We start from the raw sequence: 19057 nt of genomic DNA, 5'->3' as shown, positions 1-19057 counted from the left end.
ACCACTGGCTCTGAGCACTCACTTGTTTTCTTTCTTTCTATTTTTTATCAGTCATGGGACTTGAATTCTGGGTGCTGTCCCTGAGCTCTTCAGCTGAAGTGAAGCACCCACCAGAGTCCACTTATGGTTTTCTGATTGCTAACTGGAGATAAGAATCTCATTAGAGAGGTTCAGAGGCAGATGGCAGAGGAGAAGCTGGAGGCTAAACAAGCTCCAGCATAGAAAGCAGTTTTAGTGTTCCTAAACACTGTTTAGTGAACAGTCCTAGGCTAGAGAATCACCCCAAGTGTGCCATCACAGTACAGAGAGTTTGGCCAGAGAGGGAAAATCCAGTCAAGGAGGCAGAACTGAACACTTGCTAGTAGCCAAGGCTCCAACGGATGCGGCGGCAGTGACACTGGACATAGCGGCCATAGCTATAACAGAGAGAGATCGGGAAAACAGCACCAGACACAGCGGGTGAGCAGATTCTACTCATCACCAGCAAGAACTGACAAGGAGCAGATATCTTCATCCTGCAGATCACACACCAGAGACGACTCAGGAACCAACACTCTAGCATGTGTAGAACCCTTACATCCTCACTCCTTCTCAGGAAGAAGAGGAGGGAAAGCCATCCCTCCCCAACCACCAGAGATCTCCATCTTCCATACTGATAAAGGCCCCCCTGAGCAACTAGCTCCAAGTCAGGCCATGGAAGAAAAGAAAAGAGTCATTTAGCAGGTCACAAGAACCTGACCTAACCTTCCAGGCTCAGCTCCATCCAGGGGAAAATCACCCAGCCCAGACAGAGGAAGATCCGCCTCCCCCCTCAGGACTTTCTTCACTGTGTAAACAGAACCAGAGGCTGCCCCTCCCTACAGCAGCCTAGAAAATCAATTAAAATTCAGTAAACACAAACCCTGAGAATTGATCCAGGCTGGGCCCTGTGAGTGTCTCTGGAGCAAGCCCCTCAGGGAAAAGCTAGTTTGCTGAAAGGCGTCAACCCTACCCAGAACCTAGCCTCACCACAGCATCTCCAAACTAGAGGAAACAGCCATCTCCCTCTTTTGTGATATTCAAAGCAGTCTCCCTCCCATTGAACTAGCCTGGGAAGAGGATCACAAAATCCTGGGTAAAGCAGAGAATTTTTCTGCCTGCTCAAACAAACTGACTGAAGAATCCAATCAAGCCACAGGAAAACCAAACACCACAAGCAGACCAGAGACTCCATCAAGAGACTGGTTATGGACACAGTGGAGATAAATGATCTTCACATTCCCCTCCAAAAAAAGAACTCTGTAACTTTTTTTAATTTTATTTTTTAATTGCTTTCTATTAATCTTTTTTTCCTCTCATAATTTTTATTTTAGGTGTATACGTGTATGTGTGCTTTTTTATCTCTTCTAATTTTTTGGTACTTTTTTATTTTCTCTTTGGTACTTTTTTTTTTCTCTTTCTTTCTTTTTTGAGTGACTTAATTGTTATTCTGCTCATCCCCATATATATAACCGTCGTCAATTATTAGACCTTATACCCCAGGGTATACACACTTAATCCAGAAATTTATTACTCAATTCATAAGCTCCTAGGCTTAAATTCTTTAGTAACAATATTATATCTTTGTATCTATATAATTTCTTGTTTGTCTGTTTTTTGTTTTGTTTTTTTTTTTTTTGCTGGTCATGCGGCCTGAACCCTGGGCCTGGGCACTGTCCCTCAGCTCTTCAGCTCCAGGCTAGTGCCCTACCACTTTGAGCCACAGCTCCACTTCCAGTTTTTTCTGCTTATGTGGTGCTGAGGAATAGAACCCAGGGTCTCATGCATGCAAGGCAAGCACTCTACTACTGAGCCACTTTCCCAGCCTTAATTTTTTAATAACTAATTTTAAGCACTTTTATTTTTTAGTTTTTCATGTCTCCTATCCCTCCCCTCCTCTCATTCTATCCTTCTCTCAATATCATTTCTTTAAACTTACATAATTTTTAAGTGTTTCATTGTTTAAATTTAAATTTTTATTACCATTTTTCTTCTTTTCTTTTAAATCTCTCTCCTATCATTCTGTCCAATCCATTTCCCTCTCTGAGATAAGAACTTGGTTAAATTCACTCTTCTTTTACCTCTCCATATCCCGCTAATCAGTGGTATTGCTCTGAGGAATTACTGTCAATGTTTCCACAGTGCCTAGTCCAAGGCCTCTCACAAAGGCTACTAGCCCAAACTGTCTGAGCCTCTGTGTGACTTAATCATCATTGAGCAACTGCGTTCCATGGTTTGTGAGACATTCGCTTCTGTGATCATATGCACATGAGGGCCCAAGAAGAGAGTTCCCTGGAAGGAATGTCCTAAAATGCAAAACATCTACTAGGGCAATGGAAACCCATGGTTGGACATGCTTAATTTTTTAGCCTGTGCACTGAACTAACAGGAAAACATTAAGACACACTAAGAAACGCTGATGTAAAGCATCAGAAGGGCTGAGGGGAAGGGAGCCCCATGCTCAGGAATATAAATGGAGCTTACAAACCACTGCAGGCTCTGACTTTCTATGTTGAAGTTCAGATTAACAGGCAGCCCAAGTTTCTAAGAACTCAGTGTCTAGGCTATATGCCTCTTTCAGAACTTCTTTCCCTCCTTCTGTGCTTTGAGAACAACAGTTAGTACAGTGTTTCTGTCTACTAGGGGCAGTTTTTCTCTTCACACAATGCTTAAAGTAGACAATAGGAAGCTGCCATTAAAGTGTACAAGTATGAAATAGCACACAGTGCTTGCCCTGAATTCCTGGACCTAAAAAGTTCCCAATTCTGAGCACAAAGTGATCATGGGTGTATCCTAACAACCTCCACTGAATGGAGAAATTTGAACAATTTTCCCAAGGCAGGTATTGTCCAGTACGGTAGTTACCACCTATAATCCTTGTTATTAGGATGGCTGTGATCTACTGGAACAATGAACTTGAACCTGGGCCAAGACGAGACAACTTATAGTTGCTGGAAACGGGGGAAGACAACTAGGAGAATGTTTCTCTGGCACAGACATGGATATAATTACAACAAATTTCTAAATTGTGGCTCATCAGTAAAGACTATCATCATACCTCACTAAAGGTAATAACTAAACATAAAAATTAAAAAAAAACTACTTGGATTTCAGTACTAACATCTTTTTAAAGGTGTGTGTCTGGTGTCTGAGATTTTGTATGGGGCAGCATTGGTTCTTAAAAATCATCTTATTGGCACTATCTTTAGGTTTCCCTTTCAAGTCTGGTGGCATTCTAGCTGTATCACTTGAATCACACAATTCTTGACTTCTGTTGGTTAACGAGATAAACATGTAAGGGATTTGTCAACCTTGATTGGTTTCAAATTATGATCTTCAGATCTCACTCGCTGGAGTAGGTAAGGCTATAAGAGTGAGCCACTATGCTCAGCCCAGTATTTCCATAAGTTACTTAATCTTTCTGAATCTCAGCTTCTTCTTGTGTGGAAAGTGGACAGAATTATTTTGTGGATCTTAGAATCTGGTGGGAGTTATGACTGGGTACAGGAAGAATAAATGTTCCGGATGTGCAGGCAGAGCCTGACAATCTCATAAAACTACTGATGTTTATATTGAAATGAATTAAAGGAATTGGAAATGAGGGATTTTTCTTTTTTTGTTTATCCATTTCTGGGCAGTGAGGGAGCCACAGAAATTCAAAGAGAACAAGGAAACAAATGCAGCAGTGGTACTCTGTAGATATTATGTTGACAATCAACTATACCACTTGTGGGCAGGGAAAGGAGGGAAAAACATAGAGAAAAGAAGTGACGAGATTTTCGAACACAAAATGAACTCATTATCTGAATTACAAAATGGTGACCCATATGTCCACTGCATTAACAATAACAATTTTTAAAAATCCAGGTTGATGATTCTCTCCTCCAGTTTTAGAGGCCCTTGAGACTGAGGCCTACCTATAGAGTTTTCGAAGGTCAATTGATATGATAATTATTATACAGCCAGAATCTCTTAACAAATGTTATAAAAAGTATTTCATTCGTAGTACTTCTTTCTCTTTGAATGGAGATTCTATATGTTATTGGCAGAGCTATATTTTTACTTTTTGTTTTCAATATTGGTCAACAGTTGAAATCCTTCTTGAAGCTTTGGGACAGAGGTCTGCTATATCTTAGCACCCTGCCCCTAACTAAAATGGTAATCAACCTTTGAAACTAATTTACTTGCGTATGAGTTTGTTTTATTTCTTTATTCATTTATATATTTGTTTATTTATTTATTTATGTCGATGGTGGTGAATTCTGGGCCTGGTCGCTGCCCTCAGCTCTTCAGCTCAAGGCTAGTGCTCTACCACTCGAGCCACAGTACCACTTCTGGCTTTTTCTGCTTACGTGGTGCTGAGGAATAAAACCCAGGGCCTCATACATGCAACGTAATCTGTCTACCACTGATCTTCCTTCTCAGCCCCTATGAGGGTTATTTTAGTGCATGGGTCTATGAGGGAATCCTATTCAGCAAATGTGTTCATTTGCCACTAGACATTATTTATGAATTATCTGATAGTTAACGGATAAATTGTTATCATTTTTACTAGGAATTGTTTGTTTTCCTATGCTTAAAACATGGAGGAGGGTATTGTAAACTAAAATTGCAAAAGAAATTTAAGATCTTGGTGCTAACAAATGTGTCCAGTTATTACATTAAACAGAGAATTCAAAGTTCATGAATACAGAGCTCAAATTTCTTATACTACTTATTTCAAAATGCAAATTAAAGGGAAAATCAAACAGGAGATAAAATTTATATTGTATGTTAATTTTTAAAGAGGAAAATAAGATCCTAGATGGCAGATTAAAGGCAAAGCAATATCAAAGCCCTATCTGCTCAATAAGAAATAAGAAGCTTATTTGAAAGAAAACTGCAAAGTGCACGTCAGGCAAAGGCAAGCAGTCAGAGCCTACCACCAATAGAGCAACAACATATACCTCAGAAAAAGGAAACAAGTTCAGACCATGCTCATCCTTATCCCTGATTTCAATAATACATATACACCCCCTACACACACACACGCGCGCGCACGCACACATACACACACACACACACACACACACACACACACACACACAAAATGAATGTATGCAACAGCTCAACCTACTCACATCCACTCAACATGAATCAAAGATCTTCCTGTAATATTTGAAACTTTAAGTTTCAAGTCTTGTACATAATTGATAATAGATGCATAAGTAATATTTTCTGAATAGCACTCTGCAATGAAAGTGAGAGTTCATGATGATTATAACTACTTAAAACATCTCTGAATCTCAAAAAAATTAAACAACAAACAATCCGAATTTTGGGACTGCATTTCTACCAGCTATTCTGCAAAGACTTAATAAGAAGATACTTATGAGACACAAAAATTAAATACTAAATTCAATTGATACCTGAGTAAGTGAAGAGAAAGATGAGAGACAATGATCAGAGAGACCTATGCTGCCTCCAGTTCTCAGCCAGCTGTACACTGTGGCATCTTTGCTGCTGCTGGACCTTAGTTGTCTTCTCCAGTGCAGTGGCCACACTGGGGTTGGATTGGGCGTGATAGGGAGATGAGTGTAGGCCACATGGGAGGCCACACTGAGTTGGGGCTTGGGGTGGTGGGGAGGGGAGAGGAGGCCCTGGCAGAAGCTGGTGAAGTGAGGAAAGAGGCAGGGAATCAGAGGCTCAGGAAGCAGCATGCCCAAAGACTGCCTGGTTCTGGAGAGTGTCTGTGAGGTGGGGTTGTTGGGGCGGATTCCATGGGGCCTGGTGGCCTGGTGAGAAGAGAAAGGAATCTCAAGTACTGCAAAGGCAGACAATGAAAATTAAGATCACAGTGGCTGAACAATTTCAACAACAAAGGTGGGGACATGGAGGTAAACTCTGGGGATGGGGAGGACGGCAGCACTGGGACAGTGGCGTTCAATCCTTTCTGGACATACCTGGAAGTGTGTGAGCACTGGCTTTACCACAGGTTTGACCTCACTCGACTTGAACGGGCACCCGGAATGGTCACTTCAGCCTCAGCCTGCCCCATAGAGCCAGACTGGAATAAAAGCTGAAGACCAGGCAGTGGCTGGGAGGCTATGCCCAGCAGGGTGGAGGAAGCATGGCTAGTGGGTGCAGCTCCAGCCCAGCCAGGCCCAGGGCCACCGTGGATGTTCGGACTGTAGATTTGGAACAGGCACTGTGCCCCAGACCAGTGGGGCTTCCAGCGACTTGCGTGGTGGCCACGACGTGCATGTTGGAAACTTCATAAGCATGGCCCAGGCATCTCCACGGAAAGGTGCATTCACTCCTGTGCCTCTCCTGTCTTCTGGACTCTCGCTGTTCTCCTGCTTCCTGCTGAAGTACCAGGCAATAGACCCACCCAAAGGCCAGGAGGGAGCCGTTGCCAAGGTAAATGCAGAAGGGTCGTTTATTACAGCTCGAGCTGGACTCACAAACCTTCCCTGACACAGCAGGTCAGAAATTGTGAGTCCCAATCTCTTGTTCAGCAGGGTTTTGTATTGTGTATGAAGCAGGTGGAAGGATCATTACAACACTGATTTTGTGATAGGTCAGTGGTTCGGAGTGAATCTAGTCTTAAGTTTATTGGTTGGGGTATGATCATTTCCAGTAAGGGCAGGGACTTTCTAGCTTAGCAGTTACAGGATAGGTTGAATGATACATAGCAAGCATATTATAAGTTGGGGTAGGTGGGACCAATCACAGGAATGCTGAGGGCGCTATTCCTGGATTATTTCCTGGCCTAAATTACTTCCTGATAGAGTTCGGAGGTAATCGGTCAGGGCAGTCTGAGATTCCTGGACAGATCAGGGCTGTCTGATTTCTTAGTTATTTTTACTGTTACATTTTCTTAGAACATGAACTGACACTCTTTTTCCAGTAGCAGATAACAGATGTTTTCCTTAGAGTTTCTGAAATCACAGCCAACTTATTTGTCCTCTCACTGACACTTCCAACTACAGGAGTCAACTTCTCCACGCCAATGACAGGCCATCTCAGAGATATTCACAGGGCTATGTTTCCTCTTTCCATTTCAGGCCTTTCTACTGAAAGAACATCCTTACTAAAAACTTTTTAGTTCTTTATAGTGAGGAAGAAAAGCAAGGCCTAGTTGCAGCCATCGAACCAAGAATTGAGGGCCATGGCTGGAGCAAAACACCCTGAGAAAAGATGGATTCATTTTTGTCAAAGACACAAGGCTCTATGGGAACTCTCATTCTAACTGATTTTCTTCCTAGTAATATATTCACAGAATATGTAGACTATGTAATAATGAAAAATGACATATGCATAACATATGTGAATATGGAAGGAAGTAAGAAAAACTGCAATGGCCAGAAGTAACTGGTTCTTTGAAAGAGAGCTGGTAGGTACTCTGTTTGGCCTCTAAGCCTTTTAGCACAGTATTTTGTATTGCATTCAAACATATGAAGTTCTTAAAAAGTAAAATCAGGACAAATAGTTAAAAATAAGTTAATTTTCCTAATAAAGTATCACAAACTGCATCTTTAAATTCAGAGGTACTTAACATGAAATTTTTCTCACGTTAAATTGCCTTTTGTTCTACCGAAGAGTTGATATTCGAAAATTCCCAAAGAGAATTATTTTTTTTCTTCCTTTTTAAGGAACCATAGTGAAGTCCACTTGTTTCTGCTGTGAGCTGTTTCTTCCACTTACTGCCCAGTTGCTGTCAATACTCATCCCCATAGGAGACAAGCAGCTCACATCCTGCCTTGATGACATGACAGGTTTGGTAGAAGATCTACCTGTGGTACTGAAAGGCCCTCAGATTCTGTTTCTCAGCATACCTGCCACAGTTCATATACCTAAAGTTGAAGCAGGCACAGGAAGGAAACATAAGAGGGTAAGTTTCTGCTCCCTTTGGATCTACTCCTAATACTCATCCACTCTAGAACTCTAAGTGCACTGTTTTCAAAGCCCAGTTCCAGACTTCTCTCAATCCTGATTTGTCACAAATAGATTGATATCCAGATTCTCTAAATTGAGTTAAAGTTTATGCCATAGACTTGGGTGGGGGCATGTACTCGGTTTCTAGATTAGCACACATCATTTGACATTTAGCCCAAGTAATTTTCCTTAGATTGGACTCACTCATGCACCTGTCTCCACTATGTTCCCATAGAAATTCAGAGAACCCATTGTCTTATAAAGAGAATAAAGGGAAATTTGTTTATTCATGATGTCGGTTCATGATAAGACAATGGTTCCCCATGGCACAGGGCTGCAGCACATATCATAGACCCACTGCTTTCTGAAACTCACCACTGCTCCAACTCTGCTTCAACGTGTTTGTGTGTACCTTAATAGACTAAAATTCTTTCTTGTAGATTGTTAGGGCACTATGTACTTTGCAAAAACTAGGAAGAAAAATTATAGTTAAATACTCCTACAATGAAATTGTTATTTGTCTCCACATGTGTTTCACAATTACTCAGGGAATATGATTTATTCAACTACTGAGGGTAATTCTTTGACTCGGATACAGTACGTGCTTTATAGATGCAGGATCTATGAACGAAGTTAGGTCCTTTGGTTTTTATTCTGATGTGTTAATTTTGTCTCTCATGGAAATTTTTATTTTGATACAGTACACATATATATGCATACATACTTACATACATAGCAGAGCTATGATTGAACGCAGTAACTAAACTTACCTCTTGCAATACAAGCACTCTACCACTTGAAGCATGAGCCCTTTTTGTGTTGTTTATTGTTGAGGTATTTTTTGTCTGTCAAGGGGCTTAAACTCTGTGCCTGAATGTTGTCCTTCAGCTGTTCAACTCAAGGCAAGCGCTCTACCACTTGAGCCACAGCGCCACTTTTGATTTTCTGGTGGTTTATTGGAGATAAGAGTTTCACAGCCTTTCTTCCATGGGCTGGATTTGAACCATGATACTCATATCTGAGCTTTCTGAGTAGCTACTTACAGGTTTGAGCCACCAGTGCATAGTTTATTTTTGAGGTGTTTTTTCCCCTGCTGTCCTCGGTTGCCATTCTGCTTGTGCTTGCATGGATTGCTGGAGATACTTCACTTTATACAGCCATTGTACTTCCAAATGTGCACCAACGTGCTCAGCCATTGGTAGTAATGGGGATCTTATAAAATTTTATGCTAGGACTGGCATCAGACTGAAATCACATCATCTCTATCTCAAAAGTCCAAATTAAAGGTTGAGCTATGGTACCCAGCTATACTATTTATATTTTTATTACTTTTCCCTCAAATATTCATAATTTTGAAAGCACCAAGTACAGCAAAAGAAAAATGGAGATATGGGACTCCATTGAGAAAGGTGTGATAATCAGGGTGCAAGTCTTCTGAGGAGAATATCCTCTTAGGAACCATGAAAATGACTGCTGGACTCACTCCAGTTGGCCTGGGATTTATTTTTTGCATCTACACATAGAAGTTTCTCCTTTTTGTGATCTGAGTTTCAGAAAGACAAGCTAAAGGCTTTTGAGTAATAATCGGCAAAATCACATTACTTGATTCCAGTGATGCTCTTTGAGCCTGCATGGATTCAGCAGTTGTGAACATATAAGATGCCGTCTACACATCTGAGGGGATTTGTCATAGTCCTAACAGAGGCTCCTTAAGCGTGGATGCACTTTGCCTCTAACACACTCTGTTTATATGCACTATACTTTGATCCTAAATCACCATGTCCATGTTTATGCAGATTCCACAAACACATACAACTATTTTGTCCATGTCCTAGCAATGTTTCATTGGAGGCACAGGGGGACACATGGAGTTAGAGAAAGGGTGGAAAGGGAAGGCATTTCTTACCATCCAGGAGTACCTATTGTCTGCATCTTCATCTTCTATGATCAAGCCCCCATAGGGGCTAAAGTGCAAACCCAATGGCAGATCAGATTCCTCATTCCATACTCTAAGCCTAGCCTGAGGAATACCGTACTGACGAATTCTCAGCCCAGTGGGCAGACTGAGGACTGAATGGTCATAATGCCCCTTGTCCAAAACATTGTCTCTTACAAATATAGGTGGTCCATGAACAGTGTAGCTGGTGATGAAGAAGTGCTGACATTGCTCACAATCTGAAGCAAGAGCAGCAAAAATTAGTCAAGAAATATGTACATTCCCAGATTTAACAATCATGAGAAAGAGCACAGAATGCATATCATTGTCGCTTAGTTCTTCATGTGAAGTTACTAGAGTAAACCAGTAATTGGGGGCAAAATGACCTGATGAATTATTATAAAAGCACATTTGCCTTCTGTTTGACCAAGCACAGAGGGTTACTTACACAGGTAATCATCATCGTGGGGTTTACGGATATCTTCATAAGCATAACTCTTTCTTTCCTGTAGGCTGTACATGCTCATTTTTACCTCCTTTTTCCTACGTCCAAGTTGAAAAACAATGGTTAGTTAAGTTGAGGATCAACAATGTTTGTCCCTATTTCTTCAGAAAAGTAAAATCTCTTACTATCAAATTATCATCTATTCTTCTCACATACTCCGGTCCCCCATTAACCTTTGACTCAGAGATACAAAGACTTCATTATAACACTAACTACAAGTTTCTAATTCAATTTTAGGTTTTGGCCATTCCCATTTTCAGGTTTAATTTCTACTTCATTAAATTTCTTATAAAGTGGTCATTGATGAATTTATTCATTCAGAATATGTGTTGAGTGTATGTTAAGTATTGAGCAAAGATGTGGACATACAGGATTGAAAATGTGTGGTCACAGATATATCAGATACTTTGCGTTTATCTGTTATTTTACCTTTTACTTATCGTTTTCAGACAACATGCAGGTTGTACACATTTTTCTTGCCAGTCCTGGGGCTTGAACTCATGGCCTGGCCACTGTCCCTGTGCTTCTTTTGCTCAAGGCTAGCACTCAATAACTTGAGCCACATTGCCACCTCTGACCTTTTCTGTACATGTGGTTCTAAGGAATAGAACCAAGGGCTTCATTCATACAAGACACATACTCTACAACTAAGCCACATTCCCAGAGCAGTCTGTGCATCTTTATCCATGTTCTTCAGATTAACATTCAGAAGTTCAGGGAGATTGTAAAATGTGTCATGGCCTAAGTGCCTCCAGGTGGATAATAACCCAAGTGTGTAACTTCATTGTCAAATTCTTATGTGCTGCTCATTGGAAACCTAATTATTAGTTCCACAGCTTAGTTCAGCCAGTGTTTGAACTTTCCAAACTCCACCTCACATAATCAGATTACCCTCATAAAACTTGGCTGGAAAAAGATATGACAGAGCAGTGAGAATAGGAAGAAATTATTGGCAGAAATCTATATGGACAATTAAGTACATTCAAATTGCAACTAGTTATAACAGATGACTTTGAAATTAGTTTGACTTTTTTCTATGTAATTTTGCCTGAAAAAGTATGTACCATCTAATAGTTGTATAAATTGGTATACATGTCTGTTTTTGAGGTGATAAGGTAAAAAAAAAGTGTGATACGGTAAAAAAAGAAAATGTTCATCAGGCAGACTCTAGTGACTCGTGATTGTAATCCTAGTTATTCAGTAGGCTGAGATCTGAGCATTAAGCATGGCAGCCAGACCAAGCATAGTTAGACTTATATCCACTTAACCACCATAAAAGCCAGGAGTGGTATTGTGGTTCAAGTTGTTGAGTGCTAGCCTTGCTAGCACAAAAGGAAGGATCTGGAACAGTGATTAGGTCCTGATTGTAAGTCTCAGGCCCAGCACCAAAAAAATTTCACCAAAGAATCTTGTGAATTATTAAAATACAGCATCAATGGGACTAAGCATTTCTTTCTGCTTTTTTTTTTTTCCGGTCCAAGGCCTGGGCCTTTTCCCTGAGCATCTTTGGCTTGAGACTAGCACTTTACCACTTGAGCCACAGCACCATTTTCAGCTTGCTTTTCCTGTTTATGTGGTACTAAGGAACCAAACTGAGGCCTTCATGCATGCTAGGCAAGCACTCAACCATTAAGCTACATTCCAAGCCCCTAATTATTTGTTTTTGAGCCCTGATATAAATTTACTTTCTGTGACCTCTCTAGTTGAAATAAATTAGTTGAAATTGATTTGAAGACGTTAACTTCAGTATTTCTCGAGCCTGTTACTTTTACTTAAATTTCAAAATTGATTAATTATTACATATATTGATTATAACATATTGTTTATCCTGAAAATATTGAGGGGGGTTCAGTTGAGACTTCAGACCTCTGAAGAAAGATCAGTTATTGTCCAACCACTCAGACTCACATGTAGAGGCTACAGCTAATCAAACAACTATGGAAAGTTCCAGAATCAGCTAACTAAAGCTCAGAAGAAGGGACCAATCCTCCTCTTCCTCAAAGAATTGACATTTGAAATTAGCCTCAGAAGGATATGTATCTATGTGAAATATTATGTCACTTTTTTTAGTTGTCACTAAACTTTCCTTAAAACTTACAAATAGTGTGGATTTATTGGTGCATCTATCAATTTGTTATAACAAAATGAAGAGTGATTAGAACAAAGATTGGAACAATCATTCAGTGAATGGTGTGAAGGTGTGAATGGCTAAGATAGATAAGACTTTATAATGCTGTGTAAGTATTTATGAACTTGTAAGTGCCTTTAGAGAAAATGTATTGGTAGACTTCACCACCACTAGGTGTGATCTCAGACACAATACATTTTTAGATTTCAGTTTTCTCATCACGTAAGTGATTATAGTTTACTATTTGCCTCATTATGTTGTTGTAATATTCAAGTCTATTTGTTCATGGGACATTTAAAATAAAGTCTAAAATATTGTGAAAATAAAATAAGTGGTAGTGATTATTGTGCATATGAATTGAATCTTAGAATGAATATGATAAGAACAGAAGAGATCAGGAAAAGGAAGCAGATGTTCCTAGGGCTTCTTCTCTTACTTGGAACCATGAAGAAAGTTTACTCATCAATACAATTTGGGAGACATTTATCTTCTGACGCTTACCCTGTTCAGTTCTGAAGGTCACCCAAGAAGGTTTGAATAAAGTAATGAGAAATCTGGATTTTGGTTACAAAATATCTCCAAACTGTGGATTCTCATTTTTGACAGCAAATCTCAGCCAGAGAGAAAAGACTCTATTTTAGGAAAATGTTTTCTGAATCATCATTAAGGCTTGTCCCTATATTTTTTTCTTAAATTTCTTCAAACCTAGACAAAACCCATCTTTGCTTCACTCTGTGTTCATAAGCTATCTGTTATAATTTAATTGGCTTTTGATGACAAGAAACACTAAGCAAATTAGGAACAAGAGGGAAAGATTATTTAGTTAAATAGCATACATCATGGTCAACTTAGTTTTATTTCAGTGATGAAGGATTGTTTAACACACATAAATCTTAATGTGCAATGCAACATGTAAGCAGATCAAGGACAAAAATCACACACTCATTTCTCTGGATGCAGAAAAAGCCTTTGACAAAAGTAAACATTCTTCTTTTTTTTTTTTGGTCAGTGGTGGGGCTTGACCTCGGGGCCTGTGTGCTATCCCTCAGCTCTTCAGCTCAAGGCAAGCATTCAATCATTGAGGCACAGCACTACTTCCAGTTTTCTGGTCGTTTATTGGAGATAAGAGCTTCACGGACTTTCCTGCCCGGCCTGGCTTTGCACTGTGATCCTCAGAGCTCAGCCTACTGAGAAGTCAAGATTACAGGTGTAATGCCCAGTTAAAGTCAGCATTCTTTTATCATAAAACCCTTGAAGAAACTAGTGATACTGGGTATATATCTCGATAGAATTAGGGGTATATGTGAAAAATTAAATCATTTCTGCTAATAGCAGGAATGACACAAATGTTTATTTTTTCACTCTTTTCCCATATTGAATGCAATCAAGCCACAGAAATAAGCAAAGAGAAAGAAATAAATAGGTCAAAAGAGAAGAAACCATTTAAATTATGCTTGTTCACAGATAGCATGATCCTATATTTAAAAGATCCTAAAAATTTCCAGAGAAAAATTCTAGATCTGATAAATGCTATTGGAAATGTGCCAGAATATATGATCAACATGTAAAAATCATCAGCTTGTCTGCCAACAATGAACAGTCTGTGAAAGAAATCAGAAAAATCACAATAGTCTCAAAAAATTAGCTTAAGATTGTGTTTAACTAATGAAGTAAAAGACTTCTATAAGGAAAAGTATAAAACCTCAAATAGAACTGAAAGCCAACCTGGCCAGGTAAGTTTGTGAGACTCTTATTTCCAATTAAGCACCAGAAAATAGGAAGTGGTGCTGTGGTTCAAGTGGTAGAGTGCTCACCTTGAGTTGAAGAAGTCAGAGACAACACTCAAGGCAACTGTCAGGACTGACGATGATGATGATGATGATGATGATGATGATGATGATGATGATGATGATGATGATGATGGTGATGGTGATGATAATAATAATAAAGTTAAAAATTGGCACTATGGATTGCATTTCATTCTTCCAAAATTATAAGTTGAATTCCCAATCCTCAAAATATTATTTGGAGATGGAGCCTTTGGTAGGTAATTAGGGTAAGATGACATCATGGAGGTGAGGCCCGAGATGGATTTAACTTTCACAGAAAAAGAAAAGAAAGATCCTTTCCATCTCAACTGTTCTTCCATTCCCAGTCATGAACATATCAAGATTTCATGTAGATACACAATCAGATATAGGCCATCTACAAACCTAAAATAGATCCTTCATCAGAACCCAGTCACACTAGCGTACTGGTTTGAGTTTTCAAGCTTTCAGAACTATGAGAAATAAATTTTTATTTAATTAACTCACTGTATACTATTTGGTTATGGCAGAATTAGTTGAACACACAATGAGAAAAACACTGGAATTCACCGATTTTTACAAAGAAGATACATAAATCTTTGTATGTGGCTAACAAATGTATGAAAATATGCTCAATATTACTAAGCATTAGGGAAATGTAAGTAAAATGTCAATGACTCTTTAGGATGTTTACCATAAAAGTAAATAAAAGGATACTGGATGCTGGGCACTGGTGGCTCTCGCCTGTAATCCTAGCTGAGGAGGCTGAGGTCTGATCATGGAGCAAAGCCAGCCTGGGCAGGAAAGTCTGTAAAACCAAAACACCAGAAGTGCCGCTATGGCTAAAGTGGTAGAGCACTTCCTTTCAGCTAAAGAACTGAGGGACAGCACCCAGGCCCAGAGTTCAAGCCCCACAACCAATAAAATAATGGAACCTTTGCTCGCTGCTGGTAGAAATATAAAATAGTGCAGTTGCCTTGGGAAATAGTATGAAAAGCCCTCTAAAAATTAAAAGCATTACTAGCTTATTATCTAGCAATCTAATTCCTAATATACATAGAGACAGGAAAGAAGGAGGAATGGAAAAAAGTAAGGAAACAAGGAATGTAAATAGATCCTAAATAGATATTGGCACATTCAGTATAACTGCAGCATTATTAATTCTATTGACAGTTGTAAAGAAGTTGCATAGGAAAACATAGACATTATATATGAGTTGCAAATTACATAACTACATAAAGGAAGAACAGTTAAGTTTCACCTGTCTTTTCCCAGGTTTATCCAATGTGAATAACATAGACAGGGGTAACATTTCCACAGTCTATCATGGATCTTTGGCACAGAGTACATTGCAGATTCCATGTTCAATTCAAATCAAAGACATCAGGCTGCAACCTTGTGATTTCTGTCACCGTTCTCTCTGTCTGGTCTGTTCTTTCTATGTGAACTCTCTAAGTGAAGGCATTTGACCACATAACCCCTCTGTGATATATAAGTGCATACCACACTGGAAACCCTTCAAAAGCACAATCTTACTTGGGTCAATTTGACCAAAAGATGAAGAATACAAAAATCTTGAACAGAGAATCAAGTGGACCAATCTCTCCATGACTCTAGTAGCATTTATTCTTCTCTCAACTCCAGTAATAAATTGGTTCTATTTTTGACAGTTTCCATTTTTGTTGTGATTGTTCAATGTCTTTCTCTGCGTGGTTACTTCACTAAATGGACTACTTTCCATGGTTTTTCATGAGATTGCAAATGACTGCAAATAAGTCAACAAATATATGTTTTCCAGGTGTTAGATAGAAAATCAATGCATCAAGAAAACATGGAATATAATATTGTATCAAATTGCTGTATGTACTTAACTACGTAATAGAAAGTGATGAGGATCACTTTTTACTTGAATTTTACCCTACTAAACATCTAGCAGAGTCTTGCCTCTATCTATGTTTCTCTCATCCCTTGGATTTTTGCAACCATCTTCTAACAAGATTCTCTTTTGCCACGTTTCTAATTTTTTACATTGCTATCAGATTTTTTACCAAAACTATTTTTAATAGTGTTTTGATAAGTTATCTGAAGAGAGCGAGAGAAAGGGACAGCAGTGGTGATAGAGAGATACTCATCTTCCTAACAACTCCAATTTCATCCTCCAGAAGAGTGAGAAAAATCAGGCTCTTACCATCATCCATAATGATATTTTATTATAACTCACTCAACAAAACAGCAGAATAAGTTAAGAGTGAGTCAATTACAAGTGGCTCATCTCCAGTGATTAATTAAGCACTGAAATCATTTTGGTGTTACTCATCCATAACCAAATACAGAATTCTCTTCTTTTTATTCACCATCCAAAGAAACCCAAAGTGGATCTATGGCTCAGGTAGTAGAGCAATAGCCTTGAGCAAAAATGTTTAAGGGCAGTTCCTAGACTCTGAGTTTAAATTGTAAGATTTATGTCCGCACACAAAGAAAATGTGTTCCCAAATATCTGTCCTCCCATGTTCTTTGAATGTTATATGAATGATCTAGGGATAAAAGGTGTCCAGACAGATTTTAGGCTCGTGCACATTTTGTAATAAACAATATCTTCCATTCAAAAACTGAACTGGAAATAGTGTCATCTGTGTTATGAGGAATGGACCACACATACTGTGGAGACTTTAAGGGAGCAGTGGAGAAATCTTTGCTCTCATGTCCTGGGATTAACTCAGGACAGTCTTTTCACATCTATTGTTCCCCAAAGAAGTGGGTGATCATCTGACTCCAGTCTCAAAGGGCTGGAACTCTTATTTCTGAGAAGAGTATATAAAATTATCTTGATAAGTCATTGCTTATTATACAGACACAGTAAACAACTATATGCTTTTAATCACTCTACATGCCTGAAAGTAATAATGTTCATCACTTGTGTCCAAATCTTTGAATAATATTGAAGTATATATATCCTACTCAAAACAATGAAAGGATAAGAATTCTTGGTTCAGTGAATGCTTAAGAGTAAAAAAAGATTTCCCATTACACCTAGTTACCTCTTCAATGAAGGATTTCTCTTCATAAATTACGGAGATCTGTGACAACAATTTTCCCACATTGGGTTTCTTTTCTGTGTTAATGTTCCAATGCTTGCTGAAAGTTGACATCCAGTTGATAGACTTCCTCTAATGCTTACTTTTACGGAGATGCTGTCGTGTGTCCAAGTCTTTGGTACCTGTTGAGATATAACTTTTTGCTGAATGTGTTTCTTTATTTGTTGTATTTAGTTTCTGTCTTGTGGATTTTCTCAATTTCACTGAGGACTGACTTCAGATTAAATGTCATTGAACATTTGTTTCATTCATTAGGTTTCGTTTCTCCTATATGTCAGTTCTCTGATCAACAATGAGGTATGCCACCCAGATGAAAATCTCTACACACTGGTAATATTCATCAGGTTTCTCTCCTGTGTGTGTTCTATAAATTAATGTGAACGTGTGTTTCCGGTGCAAACAGAGGGATGAATTCTTTTTAAAAAAACACACTTGTTGCATTCATAGAATTTCTCTCATTTCAGTGTTCAGTGAAGAATGCTCAGCTGAGCCTTCTGGGTAAAAGGCTGTAAAGTTGCTGCATTCGTGAGACTTCTCTCGCTTGTTGGTGCTCTGATGCAAATTGAGTTTTCTTCCAGGTGAAAGACTTTCCACATTTATTACGCTCCTGAAATTTCTCACCTCTGTGAATTCCATTATGCTTACTGAGGTCTGGACTCTGGTTGAAGGATATTTCACACCTGTTACATTCACAAAATTTCTCTCTTGTGTGTCTTCTCTGATGATCAGTAAGTTCTGCTTCCGTGTAAAGACTTTCCACACTTAATACATTCAGAAACTTTCTTACCTGTGTGTGTGTTTTTGATGGATGCTAAGGTCTGCCTTCTCAGTAAAAGATTTTCCACACAGGACACATTCATAAGGTTTCTCTCCTGTGTGTCTTCTGTTTTTGTTAAGTAAGGTTTGCCTTATGGGTGAAAGATTTTCCACACTGGATACATTCATATGGTTTCTATCCTGTATGTGTTCTCTGATGTTTGTTAAGGTGTACCTTCCAAGTGAAAGAATTTCCACACGTTACAATCATAAGGTTTCTGTCCAGTGTGTCATCTCTGATGGACAGTAAGTGGTGCCATCTGGATGACAGACTTTACATATTTTTCATATTCATAAAGTTTTTCTCCTGTGCGTTCTCTGATGGAGTGTAATGTGTGCCTTCTGGGTGAGAAACATTCATAAGGTTTTTCTTAAGTGTGTCTTTCTGATGATCAGTAAAAGCTGCCTTACAGGTGAAAAACATTGGACTCTCGATACATATGTAAGATGTCTCTCCTGTGTTTTTTCTCTGATGATTAGTAACAGCTTCCTTCCAGGTGAAGGATGTTACATACTCGATACATTCATAAGGTGTCGCTACAGTGTGGATTCTCTGATGGATGTGAAGGTCTTCTTTTTGTATGAAAGACTTTACATACATATATAATCATAAGGTCTTTCTCCTGGGTGTCTTCTCTGATGATCAGTAAGGACTGCCTTCTTGGTAAAAGACTCTCCAAACCTGTTAAAATCATAGGATTTCTCCCCTGTATGTCTTCTCTGATGGACAGTAAGTAGTGCCTTCTGGTGAATGATTATCCACATTTGTTACATTCATAAGGTTTTTCTCTTGTATGTATTATCTGATGCAAAGTGAGGTATGACTTTAGCCAG

At 38.9% G+C, this 19057-nt stretch overlaps 1 pseudogene; it reads right to left on the bottom strand.

Annotated features, from left to right (window-relative positions):
• Positions 1 to 358: 358 nt before the first annotated feature.
• Positions 359 to 10398, bottom strand: LOC122123398 (annotated as a pseudogene).
• Between the last annotated feature and the right edge of the window lie 8659 nt (positions 10399 to 19057).

This window comes from Dipodomys spectabilis, unplaced genomic scaffold (genome assembly GCF_019054845.1).
Source record: "Dipodomys spectabilis isolate Male_0828 unplaced genomic scaffold, ASM1905484v1 ptg000228l, whole genome shotgun sequence".
NCBI lineage: Eukaryota > Metazoa > Chordata > Mammalia > Rodentia > Heteromyidae > Dipodomys > Dipodomys spectabilis.
This window is presented reverse-complemented; position numbering and strand designations above follow the sequence as displayed.